This window comes from Mirounga angustirostris, unplaced genomic scaffold, assembly GCF_029215605.1.
Source record: "Mirounga angustirostris isolate CCGP_5_RB_7025 unplaced genomic scaffold, mMirAng1.0.hap1 SCAF_11, whole genome shotgun sequence".
Taxonomy (NCBI): domain Eukaryota; kingdom Metazoa; phylum Chordata; class Mammalia; order Carnivora; family Phocidae; genus Mirounga; species Mirounga angustirostris.
In genome coordinates, this window is record NW_026991719.1 from 87,646,494 (window position 1) to 87,670,469 (window position 23,976).

General features: G+C 40.3%; 1 protein-coding gene across 1 annotated transcript in view; it reads left to right on the plus strand.

Annotated features, from left to right (window-relative positions):
- Window positions 1–6,456: 6,456 nt before the first annotated feature.
- Window positions 6,457–23,976, plus strand: part of VSIG1 (V-set and immunoglobulin domain containing 1) — a 93,918-nt gene continuing 76,398 nt past the window's right edge. The window contains exon 1 of the mRNA XM_064574464.1: window positions 6,457–6,546. The gene's annotated coding sequence lies outside the window, so the exon portion shown is untranslated. The remainder of the gene's footprint in view (window positions 6,547–23,976) is intronic.

Genomic DNA, 23,976 nt, shown 5'->3' on the forward strand with positions numbered 1-23,976 from the left:
GAGCATGTCAGTTTAAACCTCCAATGGCTTTCTGAAGCCTACTGGAAAAACCAGACAGACTTAAGGTTTAATCCTATTTTGCCACTTACTAGATGACCTTCCTCTATAATTGAATCTTAGTTTCTACCTATGGGCTTACCATGAGTACTGAGTAACAAAGTGCATGTAAAGTTGATGTAATGTTTTCTATGATCGCATTTTTGTAAAATATACAAATTGTGTTGTGTGTGTATGTGTATGTTTCTATGATCTTGAAGAAGGGAGTGGGGGGGTATACACTAGACTCTTAACATTGGTTATCTCTGGGAAGTGGAACTGGAGAGAAGGTTTGGAAAAAGTTTTTATCTTTTTAAAATACATCTTTCTATGATTGCATTTGTTACAAAAACATATATTTCTATATGTATGCATGCATTGAAAATCTGAAAAGTCATGTACCAAAATGTTAACAGTGGTTATTTTGGGGTGGTAGGCATATAGTACTAAAAAACTTTATATTTTTCTCTATTATAGAAATTATTTATAATAATCATGTGTTTTAAAAAAATTTTTTAACTATTTTTTGATAACTTATCATTGTAAATAATTTTTAAATATCTATAAGGTGAATGCATCTCTATAATCTTGCCCTTCCCCAACCTAAAAGATGACTCCTATTGATAATTTGATATATATCCTTCTAGTCTTTTTTTTTTTTTTAAAGATTTTATTTATTTATTTGAGACAGAGAGAATGAGAGAGACAGAGAGCACATGAGAGAGGGGAGGGTCAGAGGGAGAAGCAGACTCCCCGCCAAGCAGGGAGCCTGATGCAGGACTCGATCCAGGGACTCCAGGATCATGACCTGAGCCGAAGGCAGTCGCTTAACCAACTGAGCCACCCAGGCGCCCCTATCCTTCTAGTCTTTTAATATAGGCCATAGTAAATACAGTTGACCCTTGAACAACACAGGATTTGAACGGTGGAGGTCCACGTATATGTGGATTTTTAAAATAAATTCAGTACAGTACTATAAATGTATTTTCTCTTCCTTATGATTTTCTTAATTAAAGAAAACATTTTTTCTCCAGCTTACTTCATTATTGTAAGAATACAGTATGTAATACATATAACCTTCAGATATATGTTAGTTGACTATTTTACTGTTAAGGCTTCTGGTCAGTAGTAGGCTATTATCAGTTAAGTTTTGGGGAAGTCAAAAGTTATAGGCAGATTTTCAGCTGTGTGGAGGTCAGAACCCCTAACCCCTGAGTTGTTCAAGGGTCAGCTGCAATTGGCAGGTTCTCAAACAAAGCATCCTCTCACTTGTCTTCCAGCCTTTGCCCAGGCTGCTCCATGAGTGCCCCATGTCCCTGGGCTCCTCCTGTTCTCCCTGCTCCCATTCTCTTCATCCACCTAACTCCTGTTCAGTTTCTCTTCCCCTTTCACAACAGCACTCAAATATTTCTTTCTCTTGTAAGTATTTCTTGGTCCTCCAAATGCCACCCCAAGCTAGGCAGAATTGTGCTACCTTTCTGTGTCCCCATGATACCGTATGCATACCACTTGCAGTGCCTTTCAAGACCAGGTCTGGGTCTTAATTATTTTTGTGTTTTCAGCATCTGGCGTAGTGGTAAGCACCCAATAAATTAATTGTTGAGCGTATTGAAAGAATTCATTACATCAGTAAGGTACAAACAGATACCTTTAAAGAGAGTCCTATTTTCTTGCTTCTCTGAAATGTCTTTTTCTCCACACAGACTGATTTTCTGCCACCTCATAGCTTCTTGTGGTAGGGACCTCTCTTTAGCATTTGAAACTAACCAGTATTTGACAGATACAGAGTTTGTAAAAAATACCCTGGAAGATTCAGGAATGAAGCTTCTGTGTGAAGGATTAAAACAGCCAAACTGTATCTTACAGACATTGAGGTAACTGATAGCAGGAGAATTTGTTGTCTGTGTTCGTATCATTTTTGGTCAATTTCTGTTTGTATGGGGGGGGAGGGCAAAACATGCACAAGATAATGAGGTCATTCTCTGAAGGTTGTACTGACGCCTTATCTCTCCTGCTTCTTGTGGGGCACTGGCAGTTGTTCCAGTACCAGTCGGTGGCTCACTGATCTGGAATTCAGTGAAACCAAATTGGAAGCTTCAGCTTTGAAATTGCTTTGTGAAGGCTTAAAAGATCCAAATTGCAAATTACAGAAGCTCAAGTAAGTTGTAACTATTAGTTTCCTTGCTGCAAGAAACAAAATTTACATATGCAACTCAAGATGGATGTTGTGTGATCAAAACACATTTTGAAGAATCATGGAGAGGAAGAATAAAAGTGACAGTCTCTAAAATTGTTCCTGTGCAACAAGTTTAGGAAAAGAATTTTCTTTGTGGGTGACAACAACATCAATGACTATAATAATAACCCATACTTTTTGAACAATCACTTTGTGCTGAGCATTGTGCTGACTGCTTTGTATCTGTGATTTCCTTTAATTGTAAAACAGCTCTGAGAGGTTTCAGATTATTATCTCTGTTTTAGCAGATGAGGAAATAGGGACCCAAGGTCATAAGACCAAATAACATGGCCAAGGTACAATTCAGAACCCACATGTATCTGACTTCAAAGTCCATGGTAATGATTTTAATAAAAAAGTTTATCGTATATGTATTAGGGTTGTCCAGAGAAACAGAACAAATAAGATGTATATAAATATACAGTTGACCCTTGAACGGCACGGGGGTTGGGGTTCCAACCCCACCCCCCATAGTCGGAAATCCACGTATAACTTTTGACCCTCCAAAAGCTTAACTACTAATAGCCTGCTGTTGACTGGAAGCCTTACTGATAACCTGAACAGTTGACTGACACATATTCTGTATATGATATGTACTATATACCGTATTCTTGTAAGAAAGTAAGCTGGAGAAAAGAAAATATTACTAAGAAAATCATAAGGAAGAGAAAATACATTTACACTACTGTATGGTATTTATAAAAAAAATTCGTGTTTAAGTGAACCCATGCAGTTCAAACCTGTGTTGTTCAGGGGTCAACTGTATAGAGATTTATTTTAAGGAATTGGCTCATGTGGATTAGGGTGGCTGTCAAGTTCAATATTTGCAAGGTAGGCCAACAGGCTGGAGACACAGGGAAAAGCTCATGTTGCCGTTCAAGTCCAAAGGCATTCTGCTTGTGAGAATTCTCTCTTCTTCCCCGGGAGGTCAGTCTATTTCTATAAAGCATTTCAACTGATTAGGCAAGGCCCACCCAAATTATGGAGGGTAAATTACTTTACCCAAAGTCCCTGATTGAAATGTTAATCTCATTTAAAAAATACCTTCCCAGATACATCTAGAATAATTTTTGACCAAATATCTGGATATATGACTTAGCCAATGTGACACAATTAACCATCGCAATATATATGTGGGTTTATTTATTTTTTTTTAAAGTAGACTTCACACTGAGCTCCAGTGGAGCTCAGTGCAGGGTTTGAACTCATGACCCTGGGATCAAGACCTGAGCTGAGATCAAGAGTCGGACGCTTAACCGACTGAGCCACCCAGGCGCCCCATATGTGGGGTTTTTAAAAGCAAAAGCCCTTTAACATTAAAGCTTTCTTTTTTTCTTTTTTTTTTTTTAAAGATTTTATTTATTTATTTGACAGAGAAAGACACAGCGAGAGAGGGAACACAAACGGGGAGTGGGAGAGGGAGAAGCAGACTCCCCGCCGAGCAGGGAGCCCGATGCGGGACTCGATCCCGGGACTCCATCCCGGGACTCCAGGATCATGACCTGAGCCGAAGGCAGTCGCTTAACCAACTGAGCCACCCAGGTGCCCAACATTAAAGCTTTCTAAAATTCACTTTGAAACTCCTTTTTTCCCCCCAAATGCCTCTTTTTAAAATTTCTAAATTGGGGAGATATAGACATGTGTACTAATGAGCCCTCTTCAAGGCTAAGGTTGGAGCCTGGTAACTCAAGAGAAAATTGAGGACTCAAAGATTGTAGTATATATCATAGAAATTCTTGAAAGTGATGGAAGAAAAAGTTGATGGGATTCAAGAAATTAGACTACTCAATATGGAGAAACAAAGATTAAGAAGACAGGAAGGTCGGTAAAAACCACTCTTTGTCCCAAAGAAGAAATATTACATGGATGATGACGGTGGACTGGATCTCTAAGGATGGAAAATTAATAAATAATGAACTTTTTAGATCTTTTGACTATAAAGCTTATTAAAGATATTATGCCATTTCCCCCATGGGATTTGAACAAAGCTATGAGATAGAATTCTAAATTCATGCAGGGAGTTAAAATGAGATTAGGTCATCTTGATATTTCCTCCCAACACTTTTTTGGAGGGGCAGTCAACACTTACTGAGTTGCCACTGGGGGACACAGTGTTGTGGGAGCAAAGTACGATTCTCCCCTGGAGGCTTTGACATTATCAAGGTTGGCAGTCTTGTATAGATGGGCCTTTATTTTCTTTGCTCATGAGGTACTGTGGGTAGGGGGTGAGTAGGACAATAAAGCAGCCAGTTCTGTCTCTGTTCATCTCTCTTTCTCTCCAGGTTGTGTGCTAGCTTTCTCCCTGAAAGCTCAGAGGTTGTTTGCAAGGATCTTGCCTCTGTTCTCATTTGCAATCCAAACCTCACTGAGCTGGACCTGAGTGAAAAATCCCCTGGGGGACACAGGGGTGAAGTATCTTTGTGAAGGTCTCAGACATTCCAATGGTAAAGTGGAGAAGCTAGAGTAAGTTTCTTAGAACTGTCTGGCATCATCTTAGGACTATTGAACTTGGCAAATGCCTGCTTATGTGCCTGGATCTGTGCTTGGGCTTGGCAGAAGTTGTTTCACCCAATTCATTCCTTCCAATAACCATATAAAATGGATTTTTAATCCCCATTGTACAGATGAGGAAACTGAAGATCACAGGGAAACGTGACTTGTCCAAGGTCACACCACTCAAAAGTGGTATAGTCAGAATGTGACTCCAAAATCTGTCTCCACATCTCCTGCTCTTTCCAGTATACAGCCATCTTGCCTGTTTACAGGAATGACACTACTTAAATATTAAGAATATTTACAATGCACCCAACACAGCCCTAGATGTGGGTAGAGTTATCAGAAGGACAAGTGACAAGGCTGCCCTTTAGGACACACAGATATGAACCAATTGGAGAACAACACAATTCAATGTGTAATGAAGTGCCCAACACTGTGGAATCATTTAGAAATGCCAGATGAGCCCAGGGAAAGGTAGGAGGTCACTGTGGGCTGGAGACCTCAGGAAGTGGCTTTGTGAAGGAGGTGTGCCAGGAGCTGGAACTTGAAGGGAGGCTAGGAAAACATTCTCAGAAAGCTAAGAGACAGCAGTGGCTGATTTTACTTCTCCTTTTCTTGGTAGCTTGAGTAGCTAACAGATGCTAGCTGTATGGAGCTCTCTTCTTTCTTGCAAGTGAGTCAGCCTTTAAAAGAGCTGTTTGTGTTTGCCAATGCCCTGGGGGACACAGGAGTACCACATCTCTGTGAAGGTCTGCAGCATGCAAAGGGTATTCTCAAGACTCTTGTGTAAGTGCTTATCCTTGTTCTCACGGGCCTTGGCACTTGAGATTCAGTGGGACTCCATGGTTAACGGCCACCTTGGTATCCCCATTCCTCCAGGCTTTCTGAATGTTCCCTTTCTGCAGCTTGTCGTGAGTCCCTTGCCCAAGTCCTGAGCTCCACCCAGAGCCTGACAAGGCTGCTTCTAATTAATAACAAAATTGAAGACTTGGGACTGAAATTGCTGTGCAAAGGATTAAAACAGCCTGACTGTCAGTTAAAGGATCTGGCATAAGTATCATGGACTATAGCCACAGGCAGAGTTTCCTGATGTTTCAGCAACTCTTAAAATTAAATGAGTATTTTTTGGCCTGGTGATCGAATCTCCAAGGAAGCAATAAATGAAGAACCAAATAATTTAGGGAGTATAAATGTTCCCCTCTCCACAATCTCTGCTTGGCCCTGGCCCAAGGGATTTTTTTTTCACACGATACTCTGAGTTTCTAATGTGTTTTTCTAGTGGGCCAACAGAATTCCTAAAGTAACTCAGTGCAGATGAAATGATGCCAGCCTTCTCTACCTTACTTCCTGGCAGATTGTGGACCTGCTGCCTGACTGGAGAGTGTTGTCAGGATTTGTGCAGTGCACTCTACACCAATGAGTACCTAAGAGACCTTGACCTCGGTGATAATGCCTTAGGGGACAAGGGTATGTAGGTGCTGTGTGAAGGGCTGAAACACCCCTCTTGCAAACCGCAGACCTTGTGGCAAGTGCACAGTGACTCTTTGCTCACTGGGCTCTTGTTCCAGATTCTATATGAGATGGAGGGTCATTGTGGAACTTTCTTGAATCCCCAATTCCCCATAGGTTAGCAGAATGTCATCTCACAGATGCGTGCCATGGAGCTCTTGCCTCTGTCCTCAACAGAAATGAGAACCTAACATCGCTAGACCTAAGTGGAAACGACCTCAAGGATTTTGGAGTGCAAATGCTGTATGAGGCACTGATTCAGCCGATGTGTAAGCTACAGACATTCTAGTAACTTACTATGGCGGGGGAGGTGGGAGGGAGGGGGTCAAGATAGACATGTGGGGTTTGATCATAGCCCATTGCAGTGAGGAAAGAAGAAAAACTGAGGGCAAGCCATGCCTAGGCAAAATATCAAAGTAAGTGAAATGACCAGTAGGCCTCCTCCTTGGACACAGGGACAGGGCTAGAGGCAGCGAACAGGCAGCACTGGATCTCATTGCTAAGAGAAGCAGCATGGAAGAAGAGTACCAGATCTAGATTCTGTTAGGTCTGGCTTCAATACTGGGTTTAGCGTCACTAGCTACATAACCATGCTTACTTAACCTCCCTGAACTTTAGTATCCGTGTCTGTAAAATGGAGCTAATGCTAGTACCTGACTATCTGGTGTTAACAGGGGGATTGAATGAAGTGAAACTTCAGTTATAAATGTACCTAGCACAACCTTTGGCACATAGGTGGTGCTCCATGAATGTTAGATTCTTTCCCTTTTCTCTTCTCATACTTGCCAGGGGCATTAATATTTACATTTGAGAGTCTTCAAGACTCAAGGAAATGAAGCTGTAATGATGCAATTATAGGAAGTGGAGGTCTTGACCCTTTCTGGTCAATGTCCATCTGCCAGCTCAGCAGGCTGGCATGACACACGAAGTCGCTCTTAATTAGGATACAGCTATGCTGTGTTGGCAGCTAACCAGTGACCAAATGGCCATTCATTTCTGGCATTCAGAACTGGAACACATAATGGAAAATAAAGGCCGAGTGCAAAAATTCCACATTTCAAAGCCAATTTGACGGATTGAAGTGTAAATGAAAACAACACAAAAGCCTGATTACAAGTCTGGCTGAAAGAGAAGCTGGTTCTCTACTAGCAAAGTGAAGTGTGTTAGTTTCAAAGGCTTGAAAGTGTGGTGATTACTGCCCAGAAAGAGAGAATCATTCACGACATGATGAGCCTCAGAGATTTAGGGACCTCCACTCCGTGGTGTCTTTCTCAAAAGAGGTAACTGCAGTCTAGACTGTCAACAGGTTGGAATAAGCTTAATGATCAATCCCAATGTCTCTTCCAATACTGAGTAATTTAATGTGGTAGCGCTCTATAGTGTGTATGCTTCAGCAAAGGTCTTAAGTGACAGCGAGGAGAAGTTATTTTGTGATGGCATGCCATATTTGCTTTTTACTGTAAATTATTACATTGTTTCCTGTATCTCTTGCTCTTTGCCTTTTAACCAATGTGCTTCCATTGTGTTTTCAGGACAACCTTCAAACCCTTATAACTTGTCAGTCGACAAGTTGATAACAGTGTGCAATAATAGCTGAGAATACAAAATAAAGGACACACACACACAGAATAGACACCATTCACTGACCTCAAATCAATTTTGATTGTTAGGGTATATGTAAGACAAACTGTAATTAATAGAAATATATACTTACCCAAGTAAGGTGAAAGGAAATTATGGATGATTTAATGTTGTGGTGGGATTGAAAGGGGGTGTAATTCCAGGAGGGCCTTCTAAAAGGGGGAGTCTCAGCTGGAAATTGCAAAGACTGGAGGAAGAAGGTTATTTTCTAAGAGTTGCTGGAGTGTGGGGCTGAATCTTATTCCTCATTGTATTCTCCCCCCCACCATAAAGTTCCTGGCTCAGCTTTGCATACAGTAAATACATATAGAAGACCAATTAGTAATTTAGAGCATCTGGAGGCAAGGAATGGAGACAGTTAATGACATGTTCAATAAAGACTGAGTGTCTAGACATTCAGAAGGTCAAGGAATAGAAGAGGCTGTGGCCTTAGAGTGGCAGAGCTCACTTTCATTCATTCCACAAATTCTTGCTGAATATCTGCTATGTGCTAGGCAAGTGTGCCAGGTGCTAGGAGACAAGAGTAAATAAGACATAAGACAGTCTATGCTCTTCAGGGGCTAGGGGGCTTAGTGGTAGAGACAGGCACATAAACTGAAGAATACAATAGGGCGAGCATGTGGTCTTAAGGGAGTCCTGGCAGGAGACAACTCACCCAGCCCAAGAGGGTCAGGGAAAGCTTCTTGGAGGAAGGACCACCTGAGTTAAGTCTCAGGACTATTAATAGCCAGGAGAAATGGGGGTAAAGATGAAGGAGGGTAGCCCTCGCTCAGGAGATAGCATGAACAAGGTAGCCAGACAATAAACTGCATGGTTTATGGTACTTGATGGGGAAAAGGGTGGGAAATATCCGAGGAGTTTGCTCTTGCTGGAGCATAAAGTACAAAACAGGGTGTGTCAAGAAGTAAGACTAAGGGGGTAGGCAAGGCCTTGTATGCCATATGTGGTTAGTAAGACCTGTTAGCAGAATTCTGAGTGAAAACTCAGTCGTTGCTCTCTTTCTCTCACATACTCTAGTAGTGGTCCATTTCGAGGCCTCTCCTCATCTTTCCAGAACTGGTCCCCAAGATAGAGCCAGTTTTGCTTCCAGAGTTGGTTGGAGAGCCAGTCCACTGCTGCTCTGTTTCTCACTGCCACAGGGAGCTGATCTTAAGAACTGACCCTAACCAGTCCCACAGAAGTTTGGTTACTAGACAGTGATGCCCTGGCTGGTCTGGATCCCTGCTAGCCCTGCAGTGCCATCATACTTGGGCTCTGAGGTTACAGATATATTAGTCCACACATAAACATTCAACTATTGTTCCCTAAAGTATTATATGTGTCAGGGTGGTTGGGTCTAGAGGAGCTCCTGGAATCAACCACAGGTGTATATATATATGAGACGTGCCCTTGCCCCAGAAAGGTGTAGGCCCCTGAGTTGGGTCAGGGGCCCCACTTGAGCCTTTTTCTTTCATCAAGATAATTTTATTTTATGGGCCTTGGTACCTTTCCCAGGCACTGGGCCTTGGATAAAGGCCCCTAACTCACCCTGATGCATGTTCCTCATTCGGGGTTGAGAGTAATTGGTCTCTTAATTCCCAGAAGACCTCTGGGCTTCCTAAGCGTATTGGCCCACCTCTTGCCTAACAGTGAGCTCTACACATCAAGAGGTAAGGCAGCCTTTGCTAAGTCACTCAAAAAAAATTCTCAAGGTCTCGTTACACTTCCATGGCATTAAGTATCTACTTACCCTACAATTTCATATTTAGCAAGGTTACTCATTCACTTTGCTAGATAAAGATTAGCATCTATCCATTAAAAACTAAAATCTTAACCTCACTACACACTTGAAAGAGCTTGTACCTTCTTTTGTAGTCAATGGGTTTTAACTGGGGACACACATGTGGAGTTTGAAGTACTTGCTGGACACTGTGGGAAGTTTTCTAGTAGGCGGGCCGTTGGATATAGGAGTGTGCCCCGGAGATGATAGCTGAAGCCATGCCAATGGATGAGTTCCTCTAGGGAGAGTGAGAAGAGAAGAACCTCTGAGGAACATCTCTGGGGAATTAACCTTGGGCAATACCAACTTTTAAGAGGTGGGTATGGAAAGGAAAACCCATGGAGTAAACCAGGAGAGAAATGGTGTCCTGGAAGCTATGGGAAAAGTGAGTTTCAAGGAAGAAGTACTCAACAGTGTCCAATGCAGCAGAGAGGGCCAAAAGGATGAGTACTGAAACGTATATCCATTGGATTTAGTCATTGGGAGGCCATAGGTGAGGCTGTCAAGAGCTGTTTCAGTGGTGTGGTGGGGCTGGAAACCAGACTGCTCTGACTTGAAGAGATTGGAGATGAGGAAGAGGAGAAGGAGCAGAGACTAATCTTTCAAGAAGTTTGTGAAAAGGGGGCGCCTGGGTGGCTCAGTCAGTGAAGCGTCGGCCTTCGGCCTCAGGTCATGATCTCAGAGTCCCGGGATCGAGCCCTGCACCGGGCTCCCTGCTCAGCGGGGAGTCTGCTCCCCCCTGCTCGTGCTCGCTCACTAGCTCTCATAAACGAATGAATGAATGAATGAGTAAGTAAGTAAGTTTGTGAAAAGGAGAAGAGATGTGGGGCTGTAGCTGGGAGAACTTGTGGAACTGCAGGAAGGAGGGAGTTGTTCTTTTTCCTTCTTGGCTTGTTGAGGATAGGCAAATTTGTAGGCTGAATGAAAGGAGCCCATAGAGAGGGAGAGGTTACATATACAGGAGCAGGAACTAATGGGCTAATGCAGCAGAGCCTTGGGCAAAGGCAGAGAGGGACGAGAGTGAGAGTCCAAGAGGAAGTGAAGCATTTTCTCAAGGAGAGGAGCCAAGGCTGAGGGAGGAGGTAGATGGCTGAGTGGGTGAAGTAACTGAGTGGTGCTACGGAGCAAGTAGAATGGGAATCTTATCCTCGAGGATAGGAAAACTAGCGAAGGCATCTGTTGGCTTGACTTGACACAAGATTCTTTTTGTTTTTCATAGCATTGACACAGATCATTTACATGAAGAAACATTCAGAAAGATGGAAGCTTTAAAAATGAGCAAGCCCGGAATCACCTGGTAGTTTCCAAGGAGAGCCCCTGAATCAGCTGCATATAGACCCCCTCCAATCTGGCACCATCTTTAACAGTTGTGCATTATTCTTCTTCTAATCCTGTTAACCTTTGCTGAGGACCTTAGTGTGAAGCAAGCAGCAGTGATAGCTATTTCTTACATAGAATCATACACTAAGTAGGATGTGAAAGGCAGAAGCACTTTAGTTCAAATGTCTTCAGCAATAATACCTTACATTCATATATTGTGTTATAAAGTTTACTGTGTTTTCACAGAAATCCTCAAAGGTAGGAAGATGAGGCTCAGCGAGGTTGTGACTAACTCTAGGTCATGCAGCTCATTAGTGAGAAGACTGGGACTAGAATCTAGCCAGGCTTTACAATACCCAGACCGGGCAGGGAAACAGTAGAAAAAAGATGTGAATGAGTCAACTTAAAGGAACAAGATACTTGAAGTGATTAAAGGGCAAGAGGGTGTACAAACACATGTTCTCTCTTACGGTGCTAATTTTAAGTAAAACTCTAATTCACAAAAGAAAGAGAGAGGAATGAGTTGGATTGATAGGGAAAGGCTTCCTGGAGGTGCAACTTGATGTGGGCCTTGAGAATGAGGAGAATTGAGACAGGAGAGATATACTGGCTCATGGCTGTAAGACTGCGGGCGTAGCACGGGGCTGTGTTTGTGAGAAGCTCACCAAAAGCACCTAGGGAGAGACAAATGGCAGGCAGGTTTCCCAAGCTGCAGCACTCTCTGCATCCTAGGCTCCTAAGGGTGCTCTCCAGTTCCCAGGCTTGGCTCCCTTTCTGAACTTTTACTACCTACCCCATGTGTTTGTTCTTGTTCATGGACTCCTATGGCCGACTCACCCCTCACCCCTGACAACAGGTTGCATAGCCTAGCATGGACCCTACACGACCCCATGTTCTCTCTCTGCCTAGCTTCCACAGAACACCGGATGAGACAAGTGGAGGGAGGGAATGCCAGGCAAAGAAAAAAGCACAAAGTCCACGAAATAGGAGTGAATGTGGTGTGGGATGGACAGAAAGGTAGGCCGACCTGATTAAGGTATAGAGTTGTTTCTGGAAGCTGCTTGACTAGCTCTGTGACCTTAAATAAGTCACTCGGACTCTTACAGTTTCTATTTGCTCATCTGTAAAACAGGGATAAATTGACATTAACATTGCGGGACTGTTGTTCCCAACATGGTGCCAGGCCCCACACGGTGGTACTATAATGGTGGCTGTCGGTAGGAGTGTATAAATGTAACATAACTCAGCCGTGTAGTCTTCGAGCTCCCAGATTTTCCTGCTGTGCAATCAGTGTTAACTGCACATTTGAACAAACTGTGTGTGCTGGAGATAGCAAAGCTAGCAGGAGAAGAGACACATAGTGGGAAGTTAGCACAAGTGAGAGGTCCAGCTGCTCCATGTCCTCACCCATCATCACATGTTGTTCCTTGCGAACCCGGGAGATGGGGAACTTGCAGTCAGGAGACCATATCTGGCCTGAGAAGAATGGCCAAGACAGCTCTTTGTTTCCAGTTTTCTCAAGTTCTTTCCCCTTAGCTATTTAAGACTTATTTATTGAGAATTATTATGTGCCAGGTTTTGTGCCAAGTGTTGGCTTTACAGAGACGGATATGCCCTTTCCTGTGCACATCCCCTACCATCTTCTTTAACTGCCCTGGTCCCTCTGTCAGTCTGGTAAACATCTGCTAAAACTCAGTCACATTAAGAACTCAAGGATATAGTATTGAATGAAAGATTGCAGAACCCTGTGTGCATGTGTGTTTGTGTATGTCCTGTTTGTATCCAAAAGGATAAATATACATGTGTATGTATATGTCTAGAATATGTGTGGAAGAATGTATACAAGAAATTGCTAACAGGAGTTCTCTCTGTCAAGAGGAATTTGACAAGCAGGGGCAGTGAGAGAAGAGGAAAGGAACTTTCCATTTTTATCTATAGCCCTCTATTCTACTTGATGTTTTTACCATGTGCCTGTATTACTTTTATAATTAATAAACTTGGTGTTAAAAATAACACTGATTTATACTGAGGACTTATTTTTCTTCTTTTCAAACATGACAATTTAGAAGGAAATACAGGGCAGGCACTTATAAGCATGATAGAAAACTAAAGGAAAAGAATGAAAGATTTGACATCAAAATTAAAAATCCCTTTATGAGAAAAATACATAAATAAAATGAAAAGACTAGTGATTAGCTGGAAGAACATATTTGGCACATGTAAATATAACAAATCCATGAAAAACAAAACATGAAGGACTTCCAGCAATGATGAAATAACAGTGAATGGATTCATCTTCCCACATTAACAACTCAAAAAATGGGCAAAATATATGAAATGACAGTTTTCAGACATTGGATAACAGGCAGAGTTGGTAAAAATAAAAAACAAATAGCAAGATGGTAGTTTTATACAGAACCATATAGCAACCCAATTAAAAGGTTGAGATTGGTAGAATACAAAATTTAAAAAAACAAACAAACAACCATATGCTGCCTATAGGAAACCCACTTTTTTTTTTTAAGATTTTATTTATTTATTTGACAGAGACACAGTGAGACAGGGAACACAAGCAGGGGGAGTGGGAGAGGGAGAAGGAGGCTTCCCGCGGAGCAGGGAGCCTGATACGGGGCTCGATCCCAGGACCCTGGGATCATGACCTGAGCCGAAAGCAGACGCTTAACGACTGAGCCACCCAGGCGCCCCTGGAAATCCACTTTCAACATAAAAACACAAAAAAATAAAAAATAAATATAAAAACACAAATAGGTTAAACATAAAAGATAGGGAAAAGATACACCATGTTAACATTGATTTTAAAAAGGCTGGAGTGACTGTATTATTATCAGAGAAAGCAGACTGCAGGCGAAGAATATTACCAGAAATACAGAGGGCTATTTTATAACAATAACGTGGTTAGTTCGTCCTGAGGACATAACAATCCCAAAAGTATATGTACCTAAATAACACATTCAAAATACATGAAGCAAAAACTGGCTGAGCAAGGAGAAATAGACAAATCCACAATTTTAGAGACTTCAACATCCTTCTCAATAATTGACAAACCAAGGAGTCAGAAAATAAGCAAGAATATGTAGATGATTTGAACAACACAAATAATAAATTTGACCTAATTGGCACCTACACAACCCTCAACCCAACAACAGAAAGCATATTCTCTACAAGTGCACATTGAACATTTACTAAGATAGACCATATCTCTGCCATATAGCAAGTCTCAATAAAGTTAAAGGATTCAAGTCAGATAAAGTATGTTCTCTGACCACAATGGAGTTAAATTAAAATCCGATAAAAGAAAGATATATGGAAAATTCTCTGAATATTTGGAAAATAAATAACACACTTCTAAATAATCTATGGCTTGAGAGTAAGTCTCAAAGAAAATTAGAAAGTATTTTAAACTGAATGATATGAAAATCTGAGATATACAAATTTGTGGGATATAGCTAGAACAGTGCTTAGAGGGACATTTATAGCACCAAACAGCTCTATTAGAAAAGAAAGATCTTAAATCAATGACTTCAACTTCCACAATAAGAAACTAGAAAAAGAACAAGTTTAATTCAAAACAAGCAGAAGAAAGGAAATAATAAATATAAGAACAGACTATATATATATATACTATATGATTCCATTTTTATAAAATTCTAGAAAATTCAAAGTACTCTATTGTAATAGCTGATTAGTGGTTACCTAGCAACAGAATTGGGGAGAGGAAGGGATGCATTATAAAGGGGCACAAAAATATTTGGAGGTGATGGATATGCTCATTATCTTGTTTGTAGTGGTGATTTCAGTCTCAATTCATCAAATTGTACTTTTTAAATATGTCTAGCTTATTGTATGTGAATTATACCTTAATAGAGCTGTAAACACACACACGTGCATGTGCATGCACACGTGCACACACACACCCCCCCCACAAGCATGTCTGAAAGATTTAAGAAGACCAGTTGTCTAACCCCCTTATTCTACAGATAAGGAACCTGGGGTCCAAAGAGCGCAAGATCACAAAGCCAATTCTTAAGACTGGGATTAGAATTTAAGTGTCCTTATTCCTAGTCTTGCTCTTAGTATATCAAAGGCAGAGCTCAGATTAAAGGAATAAATTAAATGGTGGGTTTTCAGTCTTTTGTGGTATACCCTGGGGAAAGAGACATGGACATGGTGAAAAGGAGTGACTTTCCCAGGATTCTTTCAATGACTGCTGGAACTGGCTCATACTGACTCATGAATATTGGTGGTTACATTTTCAGGAATTTTGCAAGTCAGTTGTTAAAGCCACTATTAGAAATTAAATGATATAAACTTGCAATTAAATAAATTTTTATTAAAATAAAGATCATAAATACTCTCAACTCACCACTTCCTAATTATTTTGCTACATTTTACTATCATCTGCGCTCTTGAGGTTGTTCACATCTATTGTATCTTGTGGCGGAAATGTTAAATGATGGTGTTCTATTCTGCATCTCTTCTCTATTCCATGTTCAATGACATCACCTTGATAGCTTGAAATTGGCTACAGTGGGAGTGTTTACACCACAGAAATCAGCAAATGCTACATATAGAGATCCCCCCACCACGCACACTCCCACCAGAGATCTGGTTGTTAAACATTTACCAGAACATACCTGCCTTGAAGCATTACTTGCCCTGGGATTCATTTAAGGCTGACCTAGAAGGCAACCCACCAGTGCCTAAAGTTGTGCTAGGTAAACTGTGGGCAGGCAATAAATGTTTCAGGGTAATCAGCCATCCCAGTTTGTCTATACTTTTGATTCCTGAACATCCCAGGGAGCTCCTCAGTCCTGGGCAAGCCAGGATGGTTGATCATCCTAGCGTTTGCACATTTTTTTTTTTAAAGGAACCAGGTGTGTAAATCCATGGAACACTCTCTCTTTTCTTGGGGAAATAGCCCAAATAGGTCTCCTTCTATGAGATAACTAGTGGCACGGTGCACAAAGCCCCACACATTACCCAATCTCAATAGTAGCCAGGAGGACTGACAGGATCTTACATATGGTAGGTGATCGAGAAATGCCCATCGGTGGTAGGAGACTGGAGAGAGGCAGGCCTACAATTAGAATGGAGGCCCAAAGATGGTGGAAGTTCTGGAGTTTGGTCTACCAGCTGGTGGCAGCTGCAGGTGGCAACAGACAGAGGCAGGCTGGGGTTGGGGAAGCCTCAAAAGAGTACCAAGAAAGACTGTGACAATGGGTGTGAAAGCTAAAGGGGATGGCTGCAACTTTGAAGTGTTCGTTGTGGCTGTTAGCACTTTGAGGACATCAAAGGAGTTTACTGGGAAGGATGTGCCCATTCCACTTGGTTTTTCCTTTTCTTCTGTTCAAGGCTCACTCCTTCCAAGGGCTGAGTAGGCGGTTGTCCTATGCAGCATGGGAAAGTTTTCTCTGACCAAAGATCGGCCCTGTCCTTCCCCCACTACCCAGTCCTGCAATTTTCACCAAAGTCAGTCTCTCTCATGAGGAGACAAGAAGCTAGTAGCAGCCTGTTAACATTTGACCTCAGATTAGTAAATTAGTTTCTGATTTGTTCCCAAGAGTCTAGAACATACAGAGCAAGTGAGCTTTGGTGGTGAGCAAAGGAGAGGGGAAGGTTCTGGAGCATTGGCAAACAACACACCAGCCCTGGTCTGGGCCTATCAGTAAGAGCCTAAACTGGAGGTAAAGACCTGGGCAAGGAAGGGCAATATCACAAACAAATGTCACACGCTTTCCAGTTTTATTTATGGTTGATTCAGTTTCTTTTGCCCACTTGTCTCATTCTTGCTTTTCCAACTCCAGGAAATCTTCCTTCAAAAGGTTCCCTTCCCTGCGTGAATGTGTCACACTCCTCCCCAAGCCGTTGGGTAATCGCCATCAGAAGGGGTGGGGGAGGTATGGCTCCTTTTCCAAAAGAAGCAGATAATAATTAATAATAGTAATAATAATAGTAGTAGTAGAAATTATTACTGTTCAAGCACTTAGTTGTGACAGGCATTGTGTTTTACTGTATGTTCTTTTGTTCTTTACTCTTTATTACTGAAGTATAGTTGACACACTAATGTTACATTAGTTTCAGGGGTACCGCACAGTGACTCCACAACTCTCCGTCCTATGCTGTGCTGACAAGTGTAGCTACCACCTGTCACCATACAACACCAGTACGACACCGTTGACAATATTCCCCATGCTGTACCTTTCATCCCAATGACTTCTTCATTCCATAACTGGAAGCCTGTACCTCTCACTCCCCTTTACCCATTTTACCCATCCTTCCCAACCCCCTATCCTCTGGTAACCATCAGTTTGTTCTCTGTATATATGGGTCTGTTTCTGCTTTTTTATTTGTTTTTTAGATTCGACATATAAGTGAAATCATATGGTATGTGTCTTGCTCTGTATGGCTTACTTCACCTAGCATAATATCCTCTAGTTTCATTCATGTTGTTTGCAAATGGCAAGATCTCATTCTTTTTTATGGCTTAGTAATACTCAATTGTGTGCTGTGCTCTGTGTGTGTGTGTGTGTGTGTATTGTCATATCTTCTTTATCCACTTATCTATTGATGGACATTTAGGTTGCTTCTATATCTTGGCTATTATAAATAATGCTGAAATAAATAGAGGACTGCATATATCTTTTCAAATTAGTGTTTTTGTTTTCTTTGGATAAATATCCAGTAGTAGCATTATTTGATTGTGTGGTATTTCTATTTCTAATATTTTGAGGAAACCTGATGCTGTTTTCCGAAGTGGCTGTAGCAATTTACATTCTCCCAGTAGAGCACAAGGATTCCTTTCTCTCCACATCCTCGCCAACACTTGCTTTTTCTTATCTTTTCGATTCTAGCCATTCTGACAGGTGTAAGGTGGTACCACATTGTGGGTTTTTTTTTTTAAAGATTTTATTTATTTGAGAGAGAGAGAGTGCGTGCACAAGTGGGGGGAGGGGCAGAGGGAGAGGGACAAGCAGACTCCCCGCTGAGCATGGAGCCCAATGCAGGCCAGATCCCAGGACCCTGAGATCATGACCTGAGCTGAAGTCAGATGCTTAACAGACTGAGCCACCCAGGCACCCCTCTCATTGTGGTTTTGATTTGCATTTCCCTGATGATGATGTTGAGCATATATTCATGTGTCTGTTGGCCATCTTGTATGTCTTCTTTGGAAAAAGGTCTATTCAGGTTCTCTGCCCATTTGTTCATCAGAGTGTTTTTTATATGTTCAGTTGTATAAGTTCTTTATATATTTTGGATATTAACTCCTTATCGGACATATCATTTACAAATATCTTCTCCTATGCAGTAGGTTGCCTTTTCATTTTGTTGATGCTTTCCTTCACTGTGCAAAGCTTTTTATTTTGGTGTAGTCCCAATAGTTTATTTTTGCTTTTGTTTCCCTTGCTTGAGGGATATATCTAGAAAAATGTTGCTCAGGCTGATGTCAAACAGATTACTATGCTTTCCTCTATGAAGAAACATAAAACCATGTCTCAACATTTAGGTCCATAATCCATTCTGAGTTTTTTTGTGTGTGTGTATGGTGTGAGAAAGTGCTCCTGTTTCATTCTTTTGCATATAGCTGCCCAGTTTTCTCAAGACCATTTATTGAAGAGACTATCTTTTTTCCCATTGTATATTCTTGCTTCCTTTGTCATAGATTAGTTGACCATCTTGGCATGAGTTTATTTCTGAGCTCTCTATTTTGTTCCGTTGATCTACTTGTCTATTTTTGTGCTGGTACCATACTGTTTTGATTACTACAGCTTTGTAGTATAGTTTGATATCTGGGATTGTGATACTTCCAGCTTTGTTCTTCTTCCTCAAGATTGCTTTGGATATTTAGAGTCTTTTGTGGTTTCATAGAAATTTTAATAGTGTTTGTTTTAGTTCTGTGAAAAATACTATTGGTATTTTAATAGGGATTGCCTTGAATCTGTAGATTGCTTTGGGTAGTGCAGACATTTTAACAATATTAATTCTTTTAATCCATGAATGTGGTTTTTCCGTTTGTTTGTGTTGCCTCCAATTTCTTTCATCGGTGTTTATAGATTTCACAGTACATGTCTTTAACCTCCTTGGTTAAGTTTATTCTTGGGTGTTTTATTATTTTTGGTGCAATTGTAGGTTGAAATTTTTCTTAATTTCTTTTTCTGCTACTTTGTTATTAGTATAGAAATGCAACAGATTTCTCTATATTAATTTTGTATCCTGCAACATTACTGAATTGTTACCTCAAATAGTTTTCTGGTAGAATATTTAGGGTTTTCTATGTATTATATTTTCTTGTTTAATTCTATGAAGTAGATATTTATTTTCTTCATGTTATATATGAGATGCAGAGTTGTCAAGTAATTTGCCAAAAGTCCCATAGGTAGTAAATGGCAGAGCCCAAATTCAAACCTGTCTGACCCCAAAAACTTGTGTTAACAACCATACTTCTTCATGTAGACTCTGTCTAGGGTTGTAGAAAGAAGGAAGTAGACATAAAAGAATAATTATTTCATTCAACAAATGTATATGCACTTCCTATTATGTGCTGGACCTATAGGGTATAAAAAAATGAGTACACACAGTCTTTGCACTTAACATGATTACAGTTGAACAGAGGGGATACATCCTCCATTCTGATAGATCTAATAGAAGGCAGAGTTGGATCGGGACCATAACATAATAATGATAAAACTACCAATTATTGAGAACATACTGTGTGCCGGGTACTATGCAAATACATTCTTCACATATATATTCCTCATGACAGCTCTGGGACTATTACTACATTTTATAGTTTGGGAAACAAGGCTAGTAGAGGCTTCATTAACTTCTGTGGCTCAGAATAGTGTGTTACTGGCCTCTTCAGAGGCAGAAGGAAGGAACTAGACTGAACATTCACTTATGCCTCCTTTTCAAGTGAACCAAAGGGATCTGCACCCAACTCAGAGCCTACAAACAAGAGCCACCAGCTGCTTCAAGATCACATGTACCTCAGCCAGCACCTAGTCTGAATGAGCCTGACATTATACTTTCATTGCATTTGGAACTGTGAGAACAGTGAAAGCCACCAGATTCCCATTACTGGCCGTCATCATAGATGCACCCCCTTTTTTTGCTTAAAATTATGTATTCATCATATCACATGCACTGGGTGATATACTCAACTAATGAATTGTTGAACATTATATCAAAAACTAACGATGTACTGTACCTTGGCTAATTGAATTTAAATAAAAAAATTAAAAACCAAAATAAATAAATAAATAAAATGGATAGTCTATCCAATTGATCAGGCAACATAAATCAATAAAATTATTTATTCCTTATGATTGTACCAAGTGCCCCTGAACTGTACACTTTCAAATGGTTAAAATGGTACATTTTATGTTATGTTTATTTTACCGCAATAAAAAACATCTATTACACAAAATGTTGACTTTCTTTTTGAAGGGTGACTTTTTTTTTTTTTATCCTGTTCAGTTAGCCACCATATAGTACATCATTAGTTTTTGATGTAGCGTTCAACAATTCATTATGCAACATTTCATATATATCACATGGTTACAGAAAGTCACTTTCCTTCAAAAAAAGTCCAAAAGCTAAATACTCTATTATGGAGTTCATAATCAGGGCAACAGAGCCTTTTCCCAAGAGACCAGCTCTGCCACTACCTCAGCAGTTTGGAGGGCAGGCAGCCTTGCTCTAGTCATCTCTCGTGTTCTCATGTTATTTTGTGCTACTTCTCCCCAGCTCTTCTTCCCGTGACATCCTTCCCTCACAAAGATGTCCACTATGTCCACCAGATCCTTTGTTATGTGAGAAACAAGCTCTCCTACATGTTCTTCCTCCTCACCAAATGCTACTTGCTTCTCCTTGTCCTAGCTGACTCTGGCATTTTGCCAAGGACATTCATCTATAGGGACTGAAAGAGGGACTTGCATCCTCCTGCTTTTCTGAGGAAGCTTCCAGGCCATTGTTCCTTTGCCCTCTTGGAAATACGATGTTAAGGCACCTGCCAGCGGAATCAATCACTTACCGTACCTTGTTTCTGTTGCCTAGATACTGGTCATGCCCTCAAAGTAATCCTGGCCTTTTAGCCTCTAACACATAGCCTTTCTTTTCTTTCTTTTTTTTAAGATTTTATTTATTTATTTATTTATTTGAGAGAGAGAGAGCATGAGCAAGGAGGGGGACAGAGGGAAAGGGAGAAACAGGCTCCCCACTGAGCAGGGAACCCGACGTGGGGCTTGATCCCAGGACCTTGGGATCATGACCTGAGCCAAAGGCAGACACTTAACTGGCTGAGCCACCCAGGCACTCCCTAACACATAGCCTTTCTTGCCAACATTCATGTCATCGTCCTGGGGTCTTCACTGTTCACCTGGTTTATGCATCCAAAACTTTGGCCTAGCAGTTCTTGACTTCTTAAAACCTAATGATTTATTAATGCCTCCATTTTAGTTACCCTCTTTCATGGCTACCCTCTAGACCTGTGCAGCCCAAACAGTAACCACTACCCACATGTGGCTGTGACTATTTACATTTTAATGAACTAAGATTAAATAAAAATTTAAAATCAGCTCCTCAGTTGCACTAGCCACATTTCAAGTACTCAATAGCCACACATGGCTAGTGGCTGCCATATTAGATAATGCAGATAGAGAAAATTTTTATCATTGGAGAAAGTTCTATTAGATAGCATAGCTCATAATTTCATTCTCACCAAGAACGGCTCCACCTCAAAAATATTTAAAAATGTGTTGTGTATTTACAATTTGCTAGGCACTGTTCAAGGGGCTGAGGATACAGTGGTGAACAAAACAAGCATTGTTTATTAAAGTTTACTATACAGCTATAGTATAAAGACAGTGTGGCATTGGAACAGGGAAAGACACATAGGTCATTAAAACAGAATAGAGAACTTAGAAATAAACCCACACAAATATGCTCAACTTTTTTGTTTTTACAAAGCTGTTCAATACAGGAATGATAGCCTTTTCAACTAACAGCAAATTTGATAAGCAATTCGATATTCATAGGTACACACAAAAAAGAAAATAGGAACCTCAGCCTAAACTTCACACCTTATACAAAAATTAAGATGAATTGCAGAAGTAAATATAAAGTGTAAAATGATAAAACTTTAGAAAATGTATAGGAGAAAATCTTCTGGATCTAGGGCTACATAAAACTTAAAAATTAATTAAAAACTTGCTCTGCAAAAGATTCTGTTAAGAGGATGAAAAGACAAGCTACAAACCAGGAGAAAATGTTTACAAACCATGTTTCCAACAAAGGACTCATATCTAAAATATATAAAGAACTCTCAAAACTCAACAGAAAAAAATCAGACAATTTAATTAGAAAATGAGCAAAAGACATAAACATTTTACTGAAGAGGATATACAGATGTCAAATAAGCACACAAACAATGTTAGACATTATTAGCCATTATAGAAATACAAATAGAACCACAATAAAATACCACCACACACCTACCAGAATGGCAAAAATAAAAATAGTAATAACACTAAATGCTGATAATGTTGCAGAGAAACAATCACTCATACACTGCTGGTGGAAATATAAAATGGTATAGCCACTGTGGAAAACAGGTTGTCAGTTTCTTATAAAACTAAACATACAACTACTATATGACCCAGTAATTGTACTCCTGGGCATTTATCCCATTTATCCCAGAGAAATGTGAATTTATGTTCCCACAAAAACCTATACATAAATATTCATTGGAATTTTATTCCTAATAATTCCAAACTGGAAACAACACAAATGTTCTTCAACAGATGACTAGGAAACAGGTAAATAGGTTTTAAAAATATGGTACATCCATACCCTGGAATACTACTCAGCAATAAAAAGAAATATTGATTGATACATGTGATGACCTGGATGAAAAAGTGAGTGAAAAAAAACAAATCTCAAAAGATTACATACTTTATGATTCTGTTTATATAATAATCTTGAAATGACAAAATTTAGAAATGGAGGACATATTAGGGGCTAAGGGCAGGGATGGGGGAGAGCAAGGATCTGGGAGCACTTAGAAGTGGCTATGGCTATAAAAAGTACCATAAGAGATACTTGCAATAATGGAATTGTTCTATATATTTGACGATCATTGTCAATATTCTGTCAAAGTTTTGCGGGATGTTACAGCTGGATAAAGCTGGGTGAAGGGTGAGATCTCTGTCTTATTTTTTTACAACTGCATATGACTCTACAATCATAATAAGTTCAATTTTTAAAAAGCCAAGGAAAATGAACATTTCAAGGAGGAGGAAGTGATTGGTCAAATGCTGCCAAGAAGTCTAGAAAGATAAGAAATGAAAAATGCCCGTCAGTTTTGACAATATGGAGGTTACTGTGACCTGCTCAGGAGCTGTTTTGCCATAAGTTAAGGGGCTGTTTTGCCATAAGTTAAGGGGCTGGAAACCAGACAGAAATGGGATGAGGTGTAAATAGGAGGCAAGGAAACAATGACAGTAAGAAGAGACAACTCTTTCAAGAAGTTTGGCTGCGAAAAGAATGGTGGTAGCTTGAGTGAGGTGGGGAGTTAAGCAATTTTTTTTTTTAATGAAGATGCTTGAACATGTTTAAACCTGTTGGGAAGGATCCAATGGAGAGGGAAAAATTGAACAAACAAGAGAGAGAAGGGATCATTAATAACACAAGGCTCCTGAAAGATAGCAGACAATGGGATCAAAAGTATACATAAGAGGGACTGCCATTGGAGAGAAGTGGTATCACCTTTTTCTAATGTAACAGAAGAGAACAAGATGAGGATGGAACCAGATAATTTTCTCTGTGATGCTGCAAGAACTGCTGAGAGCAGAGGTGGATGTGAAGGGAGGAGGGAGATATATATATGAAGGAGAACTGGGGATGGTCTTAAGGAGATGGAAAAGGATTGAAATATTTTTATCTGGAGAATGAGTTGACCAAA